This window comes from Protopterus annectens, chromosome 13.part0, assembly GCF_019279795.1.
Source record: "Protopterus annectens isolate FY-2018-M chromosome 13.part0, PAN1.0, whole genome shotgun sequence".
Taxonomy (NCBI): Eukaryota; Metazoa; Chordata; order Ceratodontiformes; family Protopteridae; genus Protopterus; species Protopterus annectens.
Genome location: NC_056747.1, coordinates 1,165,692,101 through 1,165,709,731, shown reverse-complemented (window position 1 = coordinate 1,165,709,731; position 17,631 = coordinate 1,165,692,101). Strand labels below are relative to the sequence as shown.

At 45.0% G+C, this 17,631-nt stretch overlaps 1 protein-coding gene across 1 annotated transcript in view; it reads left to right on the top strand.

Moving 5' to 3' along the window:
• The window catches only part of ATXN7L3 (ataxin 7 like 3), a gene marked incomplete in the record, with an annotated part of 1,421,578 nt that overhangs the window by 1,383,375 nt on the left and 20,572 nt on the right, over positions 1-17,631 (top strand).

Below are 17,631 nucleotides of genomic sequence, written 5' to 3'. Positions count from 1 at the left end.
ACAAGGCAGAGTACAAACTCCACCAATTGGACGTTCATAGACAATTGCGTTTTTACCTGCACAGAACTAAAGAAGTAATGTCAGATCAATTATTCCTTTCTTATGCCTTAAACAAACAAGGTCTCCCAGTTTCCAAGGTGACCTTATGTAGATGGTTGTCCCACACTATTACTTTTATTTATCAGTTAAGGAACAAAGAGTTACCATTTAAACCGAAAGGTCATTCTACTAGGGCCTTGGCCACCTCTGTTGCCTTTCAGTCTAGGTTGCCCATGGATTCTATCTGTGCAGCTGCCACGTGGGCAAACCCTCATACCTTTATTTTGTCTGTTCCACTGAGCCACCCCAGGATGTTAGGTGCTAGGGACGCTGTCCCAACCAGCAAGAATGAAGGCGAGATAGACAACTTAACATAAAGAAGTTATGTACCTACCATAACGTTCCATGTTAGTTGTTTTCATCTCGCCTTCTTTCTTGCGTCCCACCCTCCGTCCCCGTGTCCTAGTGGACCGAGAGGAGTTTTTTCACTGGCTGAGTGTTCTTTTTGCTTTCCTCTATTGATTTAGAGAATATGGCAGGTATAAGTCAACTAGTTCTTTTGACTGGTTTATTCTCTTGTTATGTCTGGAGTTAGCTATTTCAAATGAGATCTGGGTAGCTACCGCTAGGCATTATGGGATAAGAGGTAGCCTCGAGTCAGTAAATAGCTCTCGAGCTATTGAAGATGGCCGAGTCGGAGCCGAGGATCGGCTCCAATCCCAACCAGCAAGAAAGAAGGCGAGATGAAGACAACTAACATGGAACGTTATGGTAGGTACAGAACTTCTTTTTCCTAGTTACTTCGTTCTTCCCCATTACACCTCCCAACATTTGGTATCTACCCGAGGAAAAATTCTTTAAAGTCTGCTTGCAGTATAAAAATACCTATGCAAACACAAGCAAAATCCTACAGCTTCTGGACTTTGCGTACTTGGGAGCATTACATAGGTCCTTCCATTGTTCCCTTGTAAATTGCTTTTCCAGTCTCTTGCCCCAGTCTTTTTGAACCTCTTCTGATTGGTTGATATAATTATTGTGCAATTTTTTTTATGCCCTATTGCTTATACTTTTTTAACAGCAGCTTTCGTTCTAACTCCACTAGAGCATGTCTTTCACTTAAGATCACCCTATCCCTTTATCTGTGGTTTTATACTGTGGCATCAATCCCTGGTAGGGTAGGCAGTCTCTAGCCTTAAACCAAACTTCGTCTTGGCCTCATCCTACTCTATTACTTTTCCTTCTCTAGCTATTTGTTCCCAATACCTTGGTTTTTCTGCCAGTTTTCTCCAGTACATTCCAGCTCTCTCTTGCATATTTTCTGTAGTCCTACTTGTAGTCATTCCTATTGGCATAATCTCCTTTCCCCATTTTCATGTTTGTTTACTTCTGAGAATACTTTCTGCTACTTTATGAATATAATATTCTACCTTATGTTGTCATTTTCATTCATTCCTCAATGAATGGGTTTGGATCTGACTTGGCCACTTTTTTTGCAGTTTAGGATCTGACTCTCAAGTGCCTTCCTTTTTTTACTCATAATGCCCCTGATCATTGCTTTACCTCCGATCTCATTTGCCTTTCTGTCAATGAGTTGGGAATTTCACGCTCATGCGCTCTAGGCAGTTTTATGCTTTTGTGAGTGGTGATTGATTTTTGTTTTTTTTTTTTAACTACTACTAAATCTTTTTTTAGTGTCTTCCTCTCTTTACATGTGTAGGCCTTTTTCTTCTACTCAGTGTATGGTCCATCCTACCATCATTGGTAGTCTGTTCTCTTTTTTCTTACCATTGTTGGTGTATATTTCCTCTTTTCTTTTTCTCTATAAAAGAAAAAAAAAATGTGTATAGTTGTACTATTCCTATATGGCAGGAAAAACCTACTGGTTTCAAGAAGTGCACTTCCTGCGGGCATAAGATACCCAATCCTGATGCCCACAGGGAGTGCGTGTATTGTTCAAGCCCTGCTCACCTTCAGATTTCATGTGAAATCTGCGCAGGTTTTAACACCAGGGAGATCAGCGATAGGCATAATAAACTCATTTTAAAAGGTCTCTTGCCTGCTTCCTCTTCTGCAGTTCCTTCTACATCAGGAGCTCAAACTCCCGTCGAGAAATCTTAAGGCTTTGGAGACCAGGGAGTCTAGGAAACACTCCCGTCTGATCTCCTAATGTCCGACTTTGGAGCCGCCTTAAAAAAAAAAAAAAACACCTCTGATCTGACCTTATTGGATCCCTTAAGGTCAAAAAGCACATCTAGTCAGATCTCCTCGAATCTGGTCTTTGCACTTCTCTCCTGAGCTGGTATTTCTGAGATTAAGATCTCCTTTTCTAATGGCGACTCCAAAAAACACTAAGACTTCTGGTCCTTCCTGAGCATCCTCCTCCGTCAGGTCTTCTCGGACTATTTAGGAGTCTTTCTGACCATGATGTGGATAGGATGATGAGAAAGGTCCTTAGAGCTCAGATCCAGGTGGTGGTCCTTCAGACTCCATCTCCCATGGGATCAGTGAGTCTGCAACCTTTTACACACTCTATAGTGACTTTTCTGATCCAACCTGTGGTTTCAGAGCTATTGGATCCGAAGATCCCGAGAGCCGAGGTGTCAGATCGAGAATATTACCTTCCTGTGCTCTCTTTCCCTGATCCATTCTGCTCTGAGCATTTTGGAGTAGAAGAAGTCTGGGAGCTGAAGCAGTGCCATCAGATCTGAGGTATGACTTCGACTCCAAAGGTTTTGGAGATCACTTCCCATCCATGCCTCAGCATTGGACAGCTCTGATGCAATTTCATCATTAAGGGATGTGTAAACCGGAGGGAGTGGAACATTAGCTGAGCCAAGAGCTTCAGCTCTGGGGAGGCTGATTTCTACTTCTCCTGAACCTTCTGCCTTTGAGGTAGTGGAAAGGGTTTTCTCTCGTCCAGGGGATTTTTTGGCTATCATCTCTTCGGATCCTGTTCCCATTCCTCCTCCATGTTTGAGTGCTAAGTCTCATCTTATTCCACAGAGGCAGCCAGTCTGTAAGGACTTCCAGACAGTCCCTGCACATGGACTTACCCTTTCTTCCAACACTTCTCCAGAGTACTCCACTGAAGAGGTTCCTTGGAAGAAACTGTGAAAAAGAAGACACTTAGCTTCCCCTTAGGAATCATTGACAGATGACACTTGATTTCGATGAAGGGGAAGGGTCCCGCAGATCTCCACCAGAAGATGTCTCATTGGAGACATTTTAGAAATTCTGTACCAAAGGGGTAAATGGTCTTCCCAGAACCCTTCTTAATAGGAATCTGTGTTCCTGGAAGCTTTCGGGTCTGGCCCATCTACGTCTTTTCAACCTTGTCTCTCGCCAGGCATGAAAGGAGCTAGATTCCATAGAGCCCATCCCACACACCCAGATCAGATCCTCAGTGCACCATCAGACAGGCAGCATTGGTCCAAAGGGATTTCTGTGGATGCCATGGTTGTTGGGGCAGCCACAAAAAAAAGAAGCTAGCTGAACAAAGCTTCTCTGTTCATTCCCCTAACAGAGAGTCTAGGGCTTTGGACAGATATGGAAAGAGTATATACATCAGCAAGCTTTGCTATATGATAGCTGAATTACGTGGCACATTTTGCTGGGTTACAGAGGGACTTAATAAAGGAACTCTCTAACTCTACCCCTGGGTTCATGTCGGCAGAGAAAGTAAAGCGTATTCTTCACAACTGATCACCCTGCAATCTGTCAAACATTTCCATGAGGTTAATCTCTCATGCGGCTGAAGGTTCCTCATGGGCCGCAGGTACAGACATATATACATTAGGAGGCATGCCTGGATGCACTTGTGCGACTTTGTGGAGCCCTTTAAAGCATCATTAATCAGTGCTCCTTTTGATGGATCCTCCTGTTTTGGGCCTGCCCGTTAGAGACACTTTCCCGTAGTGAACAAGATGGAAAGACTCTATCTGCCGTATATCCCTGGATGACAGAGGGGTCCGAGGACATTACTTCTCGAAAAACGTGAACTATTCTGGTAACTATCCTTAAAAGCTGATAGTTGTCCAGGTTTGAACGACGTCTGTCAATCAGATGTCTATTAAAGTTAAAAGCATTGCACAGATGATTCTGATGACACTTAAATACATTCAAAGGGTCTATTTATTCATTGGTGACATACTAAATTATATATATATATATATATATATATATATATATATATATATATATATATATATATATATATATATATATATATATATATATATACACACACACACACACTTATCTAGTGATTCACTAGGTCAATGATCTACTTGATTATTTTGTTAATTTTGCCTATCTCCTTTTTTAACTTCCACACACATTTTAAGGATGCTTTGGTTAAATTCTTAAATATGCAGTTACGTGTATACATACATATTTTTTAACAGTGGATTTTTATTAGCTGGAAGGGGGGTTCCGTCCTTGTTTGAAGATGTAATATTAATCAAGGGGGTTGTCTCTTGAAGAAGGCTTGGCTGTCACATCATCCAATACTTTTGAATTTTATTAGAGGGTTAAAGTGATTGAATGGGTACTTAAGTGGACTTAATTTTTAGGAAGTTAATCTGAAGAAGTTTTTTATTAAAAGATGAAGGGGCTAATAATTAAAATGATACATTCAGACTGACGTGAGTTTTGTTTTGTGTGCCACTACCTTTACAGTTGATCTTCCATACGGAGAGTTGCCTTGTGTATAAATCCATCTTTCTTACCCAAAGTTGCATCAGAAGCAAGTATTAATCAAGTCATCAATTTTCCAGTTTTTTTCCCTAAATTTGAGAATAAAGGAGAATGCATGATCCATTCTTTAGATGTACATAGCTTTGTTTCTATCTTCATAGAATGAAGGAAATTAGGAACACTGATCAATTATTCGTTTCCTTTGCCCAAAATAAGTTGAATAGGCCTGTCTCAAAAACTGCAATAGCCAAATGGATAACTGAATGTATTTCTCATCCGCGGTGGTGGTGCTGCGTTGTTGCCTCACAGTAAGACGCTGTCTGGTTCGATTCTCAGCTAGTGCGTCTTCTGCATGGAGACAGGCGTGAATGGGCATACCTTCGTTGAAGGTTGTGCGTCAGGGCTGGCAACTCGGCATGTAAAAATCAACTGCCAATCATTAGCGGACCGGAGTTCCGCTGTGGCGACCCCTAACTGAGAAAAAGCTGAAAGACACAACAACTCCTTAAAAGGTTTGACCTTGCCAAGACAACCAAATGCTCATTCATTTAGGTGAATGACTACATCATCTACTTTATGGTCCAGAGCTTCCCTGTTTGAACCTCCGTTCTGTTCTGTTACATCTTTTTCTATCAGTGTTACGGTTATGTTACATTTTTCAACCATAGCTTAGAGGCAACAAACTCAATCTGAGGTAAAACCGAGATCAGGGGCATTATGGGTAAAGGGTGAAGCTTGTGAGTTGGATCCTAGACTGCAAAAAAAAAAAAAAAAAGTGGCCAAGTCGGATCTGAGAGAGAATGAAAATGAACAACACAGACACAAAGTTATGGTAAGTACGTAACTTAAATTTATGGTTATTCTTCTTCTTAAGCATCTGCATCCAAAGTCTGTTACCTTATTTCTTGAACTTTTTCCCTAATATATCATCCCTTTCCACTTTGAATTATAACCTTCTGCTTCCCTTTGCCCAGTTTATATGTACTGCCAACCCATCCAGTAATTGACACCTTTTATAAAGTGTGTGAAGATCAGGTTAATGTAATTTTATCTATGAATATGCACCATGATTATTACAATCTGACGTGAGATTAATGGATTACGCTGAATGAACTTATCAGTAATCAAGATCTTGTAATAAGAACAGCTAAGGGAGGTGCTGTAGTATGGATGGACAGATCGTTTTATGTGGAAAGTATGTCTACAATGTTACAAGAAGAACAAATTTATACTTGTATTAATAAAGCTCGAGCATTGCATAAAGCTATCATAGTTAAACAAACTTTAGATGATCTGCTGTCCTCCCGAATTACCAGTAAAGAGATTTATGATTTTGTACTTATTGAGAGACCCAAGATACTGATTTTAAAGGGATTGCCTAAGATACACAAACATCGGACACACCCACCATTCAGGCCAATAGTATCGGGTGAAGGATGGGCTACGGAATACATTTATGGGTTGAACATAAGTTGAGATCAGAAATACAACAAGCACCAGCAGTACTTGAAGGACACAGCACATTTTTTGGATCAACTGCATCGATTTATGGAGAATGCCAGTATGCAACAACAGATGATAATTGCAACTTTAGATGTGAACAGCTTATTCACAGTTGTACTTAATGTGTATGGTATTAATGCTATTAAGACCTTCCTCAGTAAATGTGGATGGGATTCAGCTGTGATTCTACAAATTAGTTTATTTTTACAACTAATACTTGAAAACAATGTATTTGCCTTTTATGACCAGTACTACTGGCAGCGATGGGGGGTAGCAGTGGGCTCGGAGTGTGCTGGGAAGCTGAAGTAATTTTGACCGATCAAAATCTATGGAAAGATCAATCTGAAGTAGTTAACTTCATTTTATCTGCAACCTGTGGGTATTCGGATCCATATCGGATCTGAGCCGGCAACTTTTTTCTAGCATCTGCTCCAAGCTCTGAGCTCCTCCCCTTATCCATAATGCACTACCATCTCCTACCTTCCCTCAGATCTCATTTGCCGCGCCAGTAGTGTGAATCATGGTCTCCTTTGCTCTGAGCTCAGGGATAGTAAGTGTTATTAATACTTAGTCTCTTGTGTGTCTGAGTTGATTATTTCCCTTCCTCCCCTTTTAGTGTATCGCTTGTTCGTCGGTTTAAGAAAAAAAAAAGTTTTGTTAAACTCGGTAGAGTAGTTGTTAGGTCTGCCTTTCCCCTACCTGTGTTTGTGTGTGGTGTTTTCTAGTAGGTAGTGTTTTCTTTTTGGGTGCTGGACCATGGCTGATTAGCCAAAGTCTGTGTTCAAGAAATGCACAGAGTGTGGCCATAAGCTCTACCCAGCTGATGGTCACACTCTGTGTGTAATTTGCTTTGGAGTAGCAAATTTGTCCACTCAATGTGCTGTCTGCACCGGGTTCAATCCTAGGGCCCTCAGGGATCAGAAGGCCAAATTAGTAGCCAAAGGCCTTCTCCCCACATCCATGCTGGAATCTGGCACGGCCTCGGTACCTAGTGCTCAACCTCCCACCCAGACAGGGACTCAAACTCCCTCTTCTTCTGGTGCTGGGCCTAATAAAGACAAATCTACAGTCAGCGTGGCTGACAAGGAAAAGGACAGAGAAAGGCGCAAAGAGGATAGGGACAAGAGAAAGGACAGACCTCGCAAGAGATCTCCGGACAGGGAGCTCTTTTAGTCCCCCTTCCAAGGCCTTGAGGCCAGTTTCTCCATGGCTCCAGTCTCCTCGTTTCTCACCGGAGCCATTGGAACATTCGGACCCAAGGCCTTCCTCCCCGTCATTGCGTAGACCAGCCAGATCCGAGTCGGTGGCCTCTTCACGATCAACTTTGAGTTTATTGGACTTCGACATGGACAGGATGATGCGGAGATTCATTCAGACCAAAATACAGATGGGAGTCTTGCCAGGCCCCTCTCACTCTGGAGGAGGGACCTCCATGCCCTTTTTCCGCCTCATCTCTCCTTCCCCGATCCGTGCTTCGGCTTCGGGGCTCTTGGAGCCGAGGATTTTCGGAGCTGGTAGCACGACGCCGACGGTTTCTCCAACCTCGACTCCGGCTGTTACCTTGAGTGAGTTGTTCGGATCCGAGTGACTCTCAGAGCCGCAGACAGGGAGTCGGACCCAAGGGAATGGATTCTTCGGCTCCGCCCTTTTCGGATCCGACCAGTTTCCTCAGGCTACCCTTGCTTCGGCTCCGGTCCCCGCTTCGGATCTGGGGAGGGCGTCTTCCTTGCTGGGTGCCAAGGAGGTCCACTCTCCCTCAGCCTTCAAAGTGGTGGAGAGGGTTCTCTCCCAGGGATTGAGACCACAGCCCATCCCCTCGGATTCTTCCCAGGCCCCCCTGGATTTGGCGACGATTCCCTTCATCCTGTCTCAGGGACAGCCCATGCCAGAGGATCCCCAGGTTAATTTCCCCGAGGAACCCCCTGCGGCTCATGAATCCTCTTCTGAGAGTCCCACTGAAGAGGGTCACCGTAAGCGCAAGTGCAAAAAGAGGCACTTGGACTCCCACGAGTCCCTCACTACAGACACTGACTTAGATGAAGGACAAGGTTCCCCCAGGTCACCTCCCGAAGACATCTCCTTCAGAGAAATCATGGAGATCCTCCACCAGAGGGGAGGTTGGTCAGCCCCAAAACCTTCTGGGGATGAGTCAGTGTTCCTGGAGGCCTTTGGCACGGGCCCATCTACTTCCTGGCTGTCCCTGCAAGCGGACCCCTTGGTGGACCTTATCACCACGCGGGCATGCAAGGAGCCTGACACCATAGAGCCCATCCCCAAACGCCCTGACAAAATTTTATCTCCCCCTTCCAACAGACAACCTTGGTCAAAAGGAGCCCCAGTTGACGCTATGTTGGTTGCAGCGGCCACCAAGAAGGAACTAGCACAGGAGGGATGTTCATCGTGATACACTGCTGCAGTCATTACACTTGGGTTATCCTGCCTTCAGGCGGTCCTGCAGTCGGCTCGAGTTCCAAAGTCTTGGTCCGGTGTCGGTTGCTGTCGCCTCTTCCCTGACGTCAGTGCGCCAGGGGTATATAAGATGCAGCCGACGCCATTTTCTTCAGTCTTTCTTGCCGTGCGGTGCCCGATGCAAAAGCAGTTCGCAAGTGCTGGTCGGCCGACTCCTGTGATTTTCATTCCGAATCCAGAACCGAAGTCTTCTACAAAACTAAGTACCCCGTTGGGGAAACTTTTTATTGCCTCAGACCAATGTCAGTAAAAGTTAATAATTGTATTTCTTGTGGGAAGCAAATACCTCATAAGGATTTCCATTCCTATTGTATCCCATGCCTAGGCCCAGACCACGACGTCACAGGTTGTCGGTTTTGTGCTAGGTTTAACAAGCGCACTATTAAATGTCGGTTTGATTTTGCCCAACATTATTTTGGCAGAAAATTCAATTACACCATGCCGTCAGAACTACCGTCGACTGGGTTACACAAAAAACGCAGAGACAAGGGCAGGCATCCGAGGCTCAAAACTGACGACGAAACCTCTTCTAGGCCAGTCGCCGGTTCTCCGGTTTTCACCAAGGCGCCTTCGCAGCCTCTGACAACCGCTTCTTTGAAACCACAAGCCGCCTCTGACTCCCACGTGGAGATGGTTGGGCCTTCGGATACATCAGACTCTTGCGGCCTACCGAGACTAACCCTTCAGAGGGCTCTGGAGTAGCCGAACAACCTGCAGCTTCAGAGGGTGTTTTCAGGCGTACTCAATTAACCATTAAATCTACTGTTAAACCCAAAACAAAGAAACAACTTCAGCATTCACCAGGACAGGCCTCCATGCCTAAGAAACAGATGCTCAAAATGGCCGAAGACCTAATTACTCTGATCAGGGGGTCCCACCCTCCACCTAATAAAAGGCCTAGACAGGATGCAGACTATGACTCATCCGACCAGGTGTCCATCTCCTCAGACTCATCCTCAGACCAAGGATACTCTTTACCCCCTTATGAGGATTCTGATGCTGAGGAATCTATTCCTTCAGCCTCTCCACTAGAGGACTACTCCTTTGGGGAAACCTTACATACCATGCGGGAGCATTTCCACTGGGAGGGCCAGGTTTACTCAGAATCCAAGAAAAGGCTCAGAGATTTCCTTTTATTACCTCAACACAGACCCCTTGCTATTCCGCCAGTGTTAGATATTGTGGATGATGTTTATTCTGAATCTAGTTTAAATCCTGACTCCTTACCTCCTGCTCCAGTTAAGCCAGACAGATACTACAGAGTCCCTGACTCACACAAATTCCTTTATAAAAGCCCTGCTGCTGACCCTGAAACTATTTCCCAGGATCCCAAAGGGGTAAAGGCCTCTACAGCAAAAAATCCAGTCCCCTCTGACAGAGATTCCAGAGCATTAGACAGATGGGGGAAGAAAATGTAGTACGTCTGCAACTTTAGCAATGAGAGCCTTAAATTGCCAGTTTCACATGCTTAAATACCAGCAATATTTGATGTCTCAGTTAAAACAAAAAATGCTTCCAAATTCAGATCTACCTAATTATAAGGAAATGCAGAATTTATTGCATGCAGCTGAACAAGTGGGAAAACATACTTTGCAATGTGTAGAGCAGCAGTTACAGGGTCTGTCATTAGAAGACATGCTTAGTTAAAAGAGCAGACATTACCAGATCATGTTAAAGCAAAATTATTAGATGCACCTTTACAGCAGGATGTTTTATTTGGAGTTAAGACAGAAGAGCCTCGATTTAGCAGAAATTGGCCAACAAAAAATTGGTCCTTTCCAATTTCAGACAGACCTCAAAGGGGCAGATATAGACGTCCTAGAGGCAGAGGTCAACCACAAGGTACTTACAGGCCTCGACAATGGGGTGCTTCAACCAAGAAAGAAGGGGAAGACAGGCCTCAACCTTATAAAAAACAGCCCCAATGACTTCCCACTACAGCTGCCAAACATCTCTCTCTTGGCAGCCCCCTTGGGGGGAAAACTGGCACTTTTCAGTCACAATTGGCAAATGATCACCAAAGACAAACGGGTTCTCAATATTGTGTCTCAAGGTTACAGGTTCCACTTTCACACTCTGCCAAGGTTAAAAGGAATGCCAAATCTACCACCAAATCAATGGGCAGAGGCTCAAAGACAAATTACAGCACTCATGGACATGAGAGCTATTCAAAAGGTACCAAAACAGGAACAAGGACAAGGATTTTACTCAAGACTCTTTCTGGTTCCCAGAAAGGACAAAGCCTGGAGGCCCATTCTGGATCTTTCTTTAAATACTTACCTGGACGTTCCAAAATTCAAAATGTTGACACTACAGCAGCTTCTTCCCATGCTGGGCAAGAAAGCTTGGCTCGTAACTTTGGACCTCAAGGAGGCATACCTGCATGTCCCTATCAGACAAAATTGCAGAAGATACCTCAGATTCTTAGCAGGTTCAATGCATTACCAATTCTCTGCACTGCCCTTTGGCTTATCTTCTGTGCCCAGGGTCTTTACAAAATGCCTGGTACCAGTAATTACATTTTGCAGACAAAAAGGAATTCAAATATACCCATACTTGGACGACTGCCTTATTCAAGCAGAGAGCAAAGACATTCTTCTAAAGCATCTGGCATTTGTAAAAAGACTGCAAATTTACCTAGGGTACACAGTAAATGAAAAGAAATCAAAACTAGTGCCCTCACAAGAGATAATATTCCTGGGTGCCAGCTTAAATACAATGACCCAGATGACATATCTCACACCAGACAAGCAAGGACAACTGACTCAATATTTCAAATTAATGGCAACAAAAACCTAACTCCCTGCAAGAAAAATTCTGCAGGCCTTGGGTTACATGGCATCTTGCATACTACTAATTCCATATGCCAAACTGCATATGAGGAAACTACAATGGTACCTAAAGAGTGTCTGGTCTCAACACTGTCACAGTTTGGAAACAGTAATACTTATTCCTTGCCTTCAACAGGAGTTTCGATGGTGGACTCAAGCCTGTCACCTCAACAAGGGACAGCCTTTCACTCAACCCACAGCTATGACAACAGATGCTTCGGATTACGCCTGGGGAGCACACATGGTAGGAAAATGTATTCAGGGCAAGTGGACCGCAGAACAAAGGCATCTTCACATCAATCAAAAAGAGATGCTAGCTGTACAAAATGCCCTTATAGCTTTCAAGGACCTTCTGCATCCAGGACAATTGCTACTAAAGACAGACAACACCACAGTTACGTGGTACATAAACAAGCAAGGGGGCACACATTCATATCCCCTCTGCAGACAAACCATGACTTTGTGGAACACAGCTATAACCTATCAAGTTCATCTGCAAGCACAATTCCTGCCAGGAGAGAAAAACACACTGGCAGACGACTTAAGCAGAAACATCATGGATCTGCACGAGTGGAAATTATATCCACAAATGTTCAGGATGATAACACAGAAATGGGGGAGCCCGGACATAGATCTGTTCGCATTCCCAATGAATTACCAGCTACGGAAATTCTGCACAAGGACTTACCACCCACAAGCATGGAAAGTGGATGCCCTCTCATTCAGTTGGAAAAATCTACAAGTATACGCTTTCCCACCAATACCTCTCCTTTCAAAGGTACTCATAAAAGCCAAACAAGAAAGGCCAAAGATGATCCTGATTGCCCCAGACTGGCCACGCCAGCACTGGTACCCAGTCTTAAAGAACTTAGCACAAGGACCACCATGGATTTTGCCTCAAATTCCACAATTTCTGACTCAGCAAAACAATCAGATACTTCACGGCCAGCTCAAGACTTTAAACCTGGCTACATGGCAGATTCTTTAGTCAAGCAAACAATGCCTTTCTCCAAAGCGGTTATGGATGTCATTATGGAGGCCAGAAGGCCTAGCACTAGGAAAGCCTATTCAGATAAATGGAAGAGATTATGTGCCTGGAACCAGGCTCACAGCCTTGATCCTCTTGTTCCAAACATCCCTCAGATTCTACAATACTTGACTGAGATGCTGGACAAAGGCCTCTCCTTTTCATCCATTAAGATCCATGCCTCTGCCATCTCTGCTCATTACAGATCCACCATTTTTTTTCCCATCCTTTGCTAAAACAGTACCTGAGAGGGGCTAAAAACATAGGACCACCCCGTAGAGCACCCACTCCAACTTGGGACCTCAACTTCGTCTTGGAAAAATTAACTTTACCTCCTTTTGAGCCAGCTAACTCAGCAGACTTAAAATATGTCTCTTGGAAAGCTGCTCTGCTCCTAGCAATTACCTCAGCTCGAAGAGTTTCAGAATTACAGGCACTAATGGCAGTGGAACCTTTCATCATTTTCCACCAAGACAGGGTGTCTTTAAGAACTAACCCTACCTTTATGCCAAAGGTGGTATCAAGTGTGGCTCTAAATCAAACTATTCACTTGCCAACTTTTTATCCAAATCCACAGAACAAAGGGGAAAGACTACTGCATTTCTTGGACATACACAGGCAGTTACTCTTCTACTTGGACAAAACAAAAGCTTTCAGGAAAACTGAGCAATTATTTGTTGCATATGCTGCAGAACACAGGGAAAAGCCATTTCAAAACAGACCACTTCAAAATGGATAGGGCATTGCATACGTTTCTGCTATACACACCATGGGAAAACTGCACCTAACAACATTAGGTCTCATTCCACCAGGACAACAGCCACTTCAACTGCCTACCTCAGAGGAGTACCTACCAAGGACATTTTGGAAGCAGCTACTTGGAGTTCTGTACATATCTTCACCAGGCATTATCATCTGCCACGTTACTCTAAATCCAGAGCTGGCTTTGTCACTGCAGTCCTGCAGGGCCTTATAGCCACCCCTAATGCCTTATAGAACCAGCCACCCTACCTCAGCTTTGGGATTCTACCCAAGTATAATGACTGCAGCAGTGTATCACTATGAACATAGTACAGTTTTGTACCTACCATAAATGTAGATGTTCGAGTGTATACACTGCTGCAGTCCAGGTTACCCTCCCTCCTTCCCCTCTTACTTGTTGGTACTTACCCTAGTATTCTACCCTTTGCTACCTATGGGGAGTATTTGCTGGTAACAGAAAGTATTTGTTTGCTTTTCTTATGTATGTTTTATTAGCAATTTACATTGCCTATCTTTTGGGGGCACCTGACATCTGGGGCAAGAAAAACTGAAGAAAATGGCATCAGCTGCATCTTGTATACCCCTGGCGTAGAGGCGACAGCAACAGACACCGGACCAAGACTTTGGAACTTGGGCCGACTGCGGGACCGCCTGATGGCAGGATAACCCAAGTGTAATGACTGCAGCAGTGTATACACTCGAACATCTACATTTATGGTAGGTACAAAACTGTACTTTCATCAGTCCACCCTCCAGACAAGGAGTCCAGGTCGGTGGATAGGTTTAGAAGCGCGTCTATTCCTCAGCGACCTTTTCTATCCATGCGCTGAACTGTTTGACATATGTGATCCGGCTTCAGCGAGACCTTGCTTCGGAATTCGCTGAGTCGCCCCAGAGTCTTTATCGCCGCAGGACAAACAGTTGTTCTCTGCTAAAATGTCTACTCTGAAATCAGTCTCAAACACATCTATGCGGCTCCTTTCCCATGCCACGGAAGGAGCAGCTAGGGCGGCTGGGACAGGCATAGCCATGAGGCGTCATGCCTGGCTCATCTGGTGTTAGTTCGCGGACCCTTTCAAGGCATCGTTTATCAACGCTCCCTATGACGGTTCTTCCCTTTTTGGGAAAACAGTATTTGACACACTTGTCCAAAGTGCAAAGGATGGGAAGACTTTGTCTGCTGTCGGAACCCGCTTCTCTAACCCTCAGCGGTCCTTCCCTGGGAATCGAAGGGGGCAGAATTCCCCCAGTGGCAGAGGGGGACAGGATCTACACCGACCCAGAGGTAGATGGGGTCCCAGGAATTTTGGGTCTAGGAAACCCTTTTCTGATAGACCCAGTCAGCAGCCCTGAGGGGTTGCCCGGTTGTCCTACTCTGGAGGCAGTCGGGGGAAGATTGTCCTTACACCCAGCGGCATGGGAGTCCATTACGACAGATCACTGGGTGTTACAGATCATATCCATAGGTTACACTATCCCATTTGTTGCCCCTCCATATATTCCAAAACACCTCCTGGATGTGTTCCTCCCAATCACAGGGAGGCCGCAGCTCTAGAGGTTTCAAAGCTGCTTCTCAAACGAGCCATCGAACAGCCCACCCCCAATCAGTCCGGATCAGGCGTCTACTCAAGGTTCTTTTTAGTGCCAAAATAGATGGGGGACCTCAGGCCCATTCTAGACCTGTCAACGTTGAACCTGTGTGTAGCCAAACAGAAATTCCGGATGGTCACCCTACAGTCCATTCTACCTTATCTCCGAGAGTGTGACTGGATGTGCTCGTTAGACCTCCAGGATGCTTACTACCACATCAAAATACACAGAAGCTCCAGGAGGTTTCTGCGTTTCTGGCTGGGAGCCAGTCATTTTCAGTTCAGAGCCCTACCCTTCGGTCTGACCACAGCCCCCCAGGGTGTTCACCAAGGTAATGGCAGTTGTAGCGGTTCACCTGAGGCTTCAGGGTATTCAGGTGTTTCCTTGCCTGGACATCTGACTCTTCGCTGCACCCAACAAGCATCACCTGTGTCTGGCCTGAGTTTACTTCATTCGGTTGGCAGATCTACCGGAATTACAGTCAGTGTTCAGAAATCCCAATTACAACCAGTACAGGTTCTAGACTTCATTGGGGCATGGCTAGACACTTTGCAGATGAAGGTATTCTTAACTCCAGACAGGATCTTACACCTCAACTTCAAGTCTCCAAAGGCGAGCGAGGTTCTCCGGGCACTGGGCTCCATGGTTGTCTTCATATCAATTCTCTCTTGTGCGTGCCTTCATATGCGGGTTCTTCAATGGACTCTGGCTGTTCAATGGTCTTGGCTAGACCTGCCCATGGAATTTCTGATCAGGATCGGTCACGTCTGCAGGACGACCCTTCTTTGGTGGTTAAGATCACTGGAGATAACAGAAGGACGCCCCTTCACATAATCTCCGTCCAAGCCACAGTGACCACGGATGCTTCCCAATTCGGGTGGGGGAGGACACTGGGAAGGACAGTCCAAGGCACGTGGTCCCAGTCAGAGACCAAGTTGCACATAAATGTTCTAGAGATGAGGGCAGTGCTTTTAGCGTTGGAAGCCTTTCACACTGTCCTTTCTCTCGGATTGATTGCAATTCAGTCAGACAACATGTCAGTTGTCTGATATATCAACAAGCAGGGGGGAACCAGATCCTACCCCATATGTCGCGAGGCCATGAGAATGTGGGAATGGGCGATCTCCACCGGTCAGTTTCTGATAGCAACGCACATTCCAGGGCCCTCCAACATTTTAGCGGACAGATTGAGTCGGGCTATTCTGATGCCGTACGAGTGGTCTCTGAAACAGTCAGTAGCAGAGGAGATCTTCCGTGCATGGGGTCAACCTTGCTGCGATCTCTTCGCATCTCCATCCAATGCGAAGTGCAGCGAGTTCTTTGCTCTGATTCCCTCACCAGAGCATGTCCCCAGAGACGCTGTAGTCCATGCTTGGCCCCCCCGGGCTTCTGTATGCTTATCCACCATTGCCACTCATTCCCACGTTTCTTCAGAAAGCTTGCCGACTGCGGTGCAAAGTTATCCTCATTGTCCCGTTCTGGCCTCGTCAGGTTTGGTTCCCATTCCTTTGGTCTCATCTCTTAGCTCCTCCATGGGTTCTGGATCCCTGCCCGGATCTAATCTGTCATCCGTCGGGGGTCCACCCGACCTGGGCAGCCTCAGGCTGAAAGCTTGGTTGCTCCAGTTCCGTTGATTGCCAGGACTCCCGGTCTTTCATCCCTGGTAAAATCCATTCTGGTGGCTTGTCTTAAAGATTCCACTAGGAAATTTTATTGCAGTAAATGGAAGTGTTTTTTCCATTTGGGCCTCACAGAGAAAACTAGATCCCTTTACAGCCCCTGTTCCAGCGGTGTTAGATTTCTTGTCTGGCATTTTTCAGCAAGGAGCTAGTTCCTCCACAGTGAAAGTACAATTGGTAGCCATTTCTAATTTTCATGTTGGTGAAGACAACATTGCCTTAGCCTCCTCTAGGCTGTGTAAGGCTTTTCTTAAAGGTACTTTTCTGTTGTGTCCCAGTGTCAAGGATTCAGTGCCTCCTTGGGACCTTACCTTTGTCTTACAGGCATTGGTGGCTCCTCCATTCGAACCTTCAGCTTCGGTGGATTTGAAATTTTTATCCTGGAAGACAGCTTTCCTAGTCGCCATTACATCTGCTAGAAGGGTTTCTGAGCTTCAAGCTCTGTCTGTCGTGCCTCCTTATTTGGTCTTCCATAAGGATAGGGTCTCTCCATACTAATCCTTCCTTCTTACCCAAAGTGGCATCTGAAGCAAACATAAACCAGTCCATTAATCTGCCTGTTTTCTTCGCTAACTTCCAAAATAAAGGTGACTACAAACTTCATTTGTTAGATGTTCATGGACAGCTTTGTTTTTATCTTCATAGAACAAAGTCATTCCGCAAGACTGACCAGTTTTGTTTCCTTTTCCAAAGCATTTCTGGGAAAAGCTATTTCTAAAGTTTCTTTGGCCAGATGAATCACTCTTTGTATTTCACATGCCCATACCTCTCAACATGGAAACATCAAAAATCTGGACAAGCCCCATGAAAAATAGGTACAAATCTGTATGCTGATTAACATAAAATGTGCATACATAATTATGCAACCCCACCCACTGCAGCGGAATTGTGGGATACCGAATTTCAAACACAAACTGAAGAACAGACAACCAAAATATGGCCCCAGACACTGACACATAGCAAGTATACAGGTCTCTGTACAATTTCCAATCAAGTGATACTACTGTGATTCCCCTCCTTGCACTGTAGAAAGAAA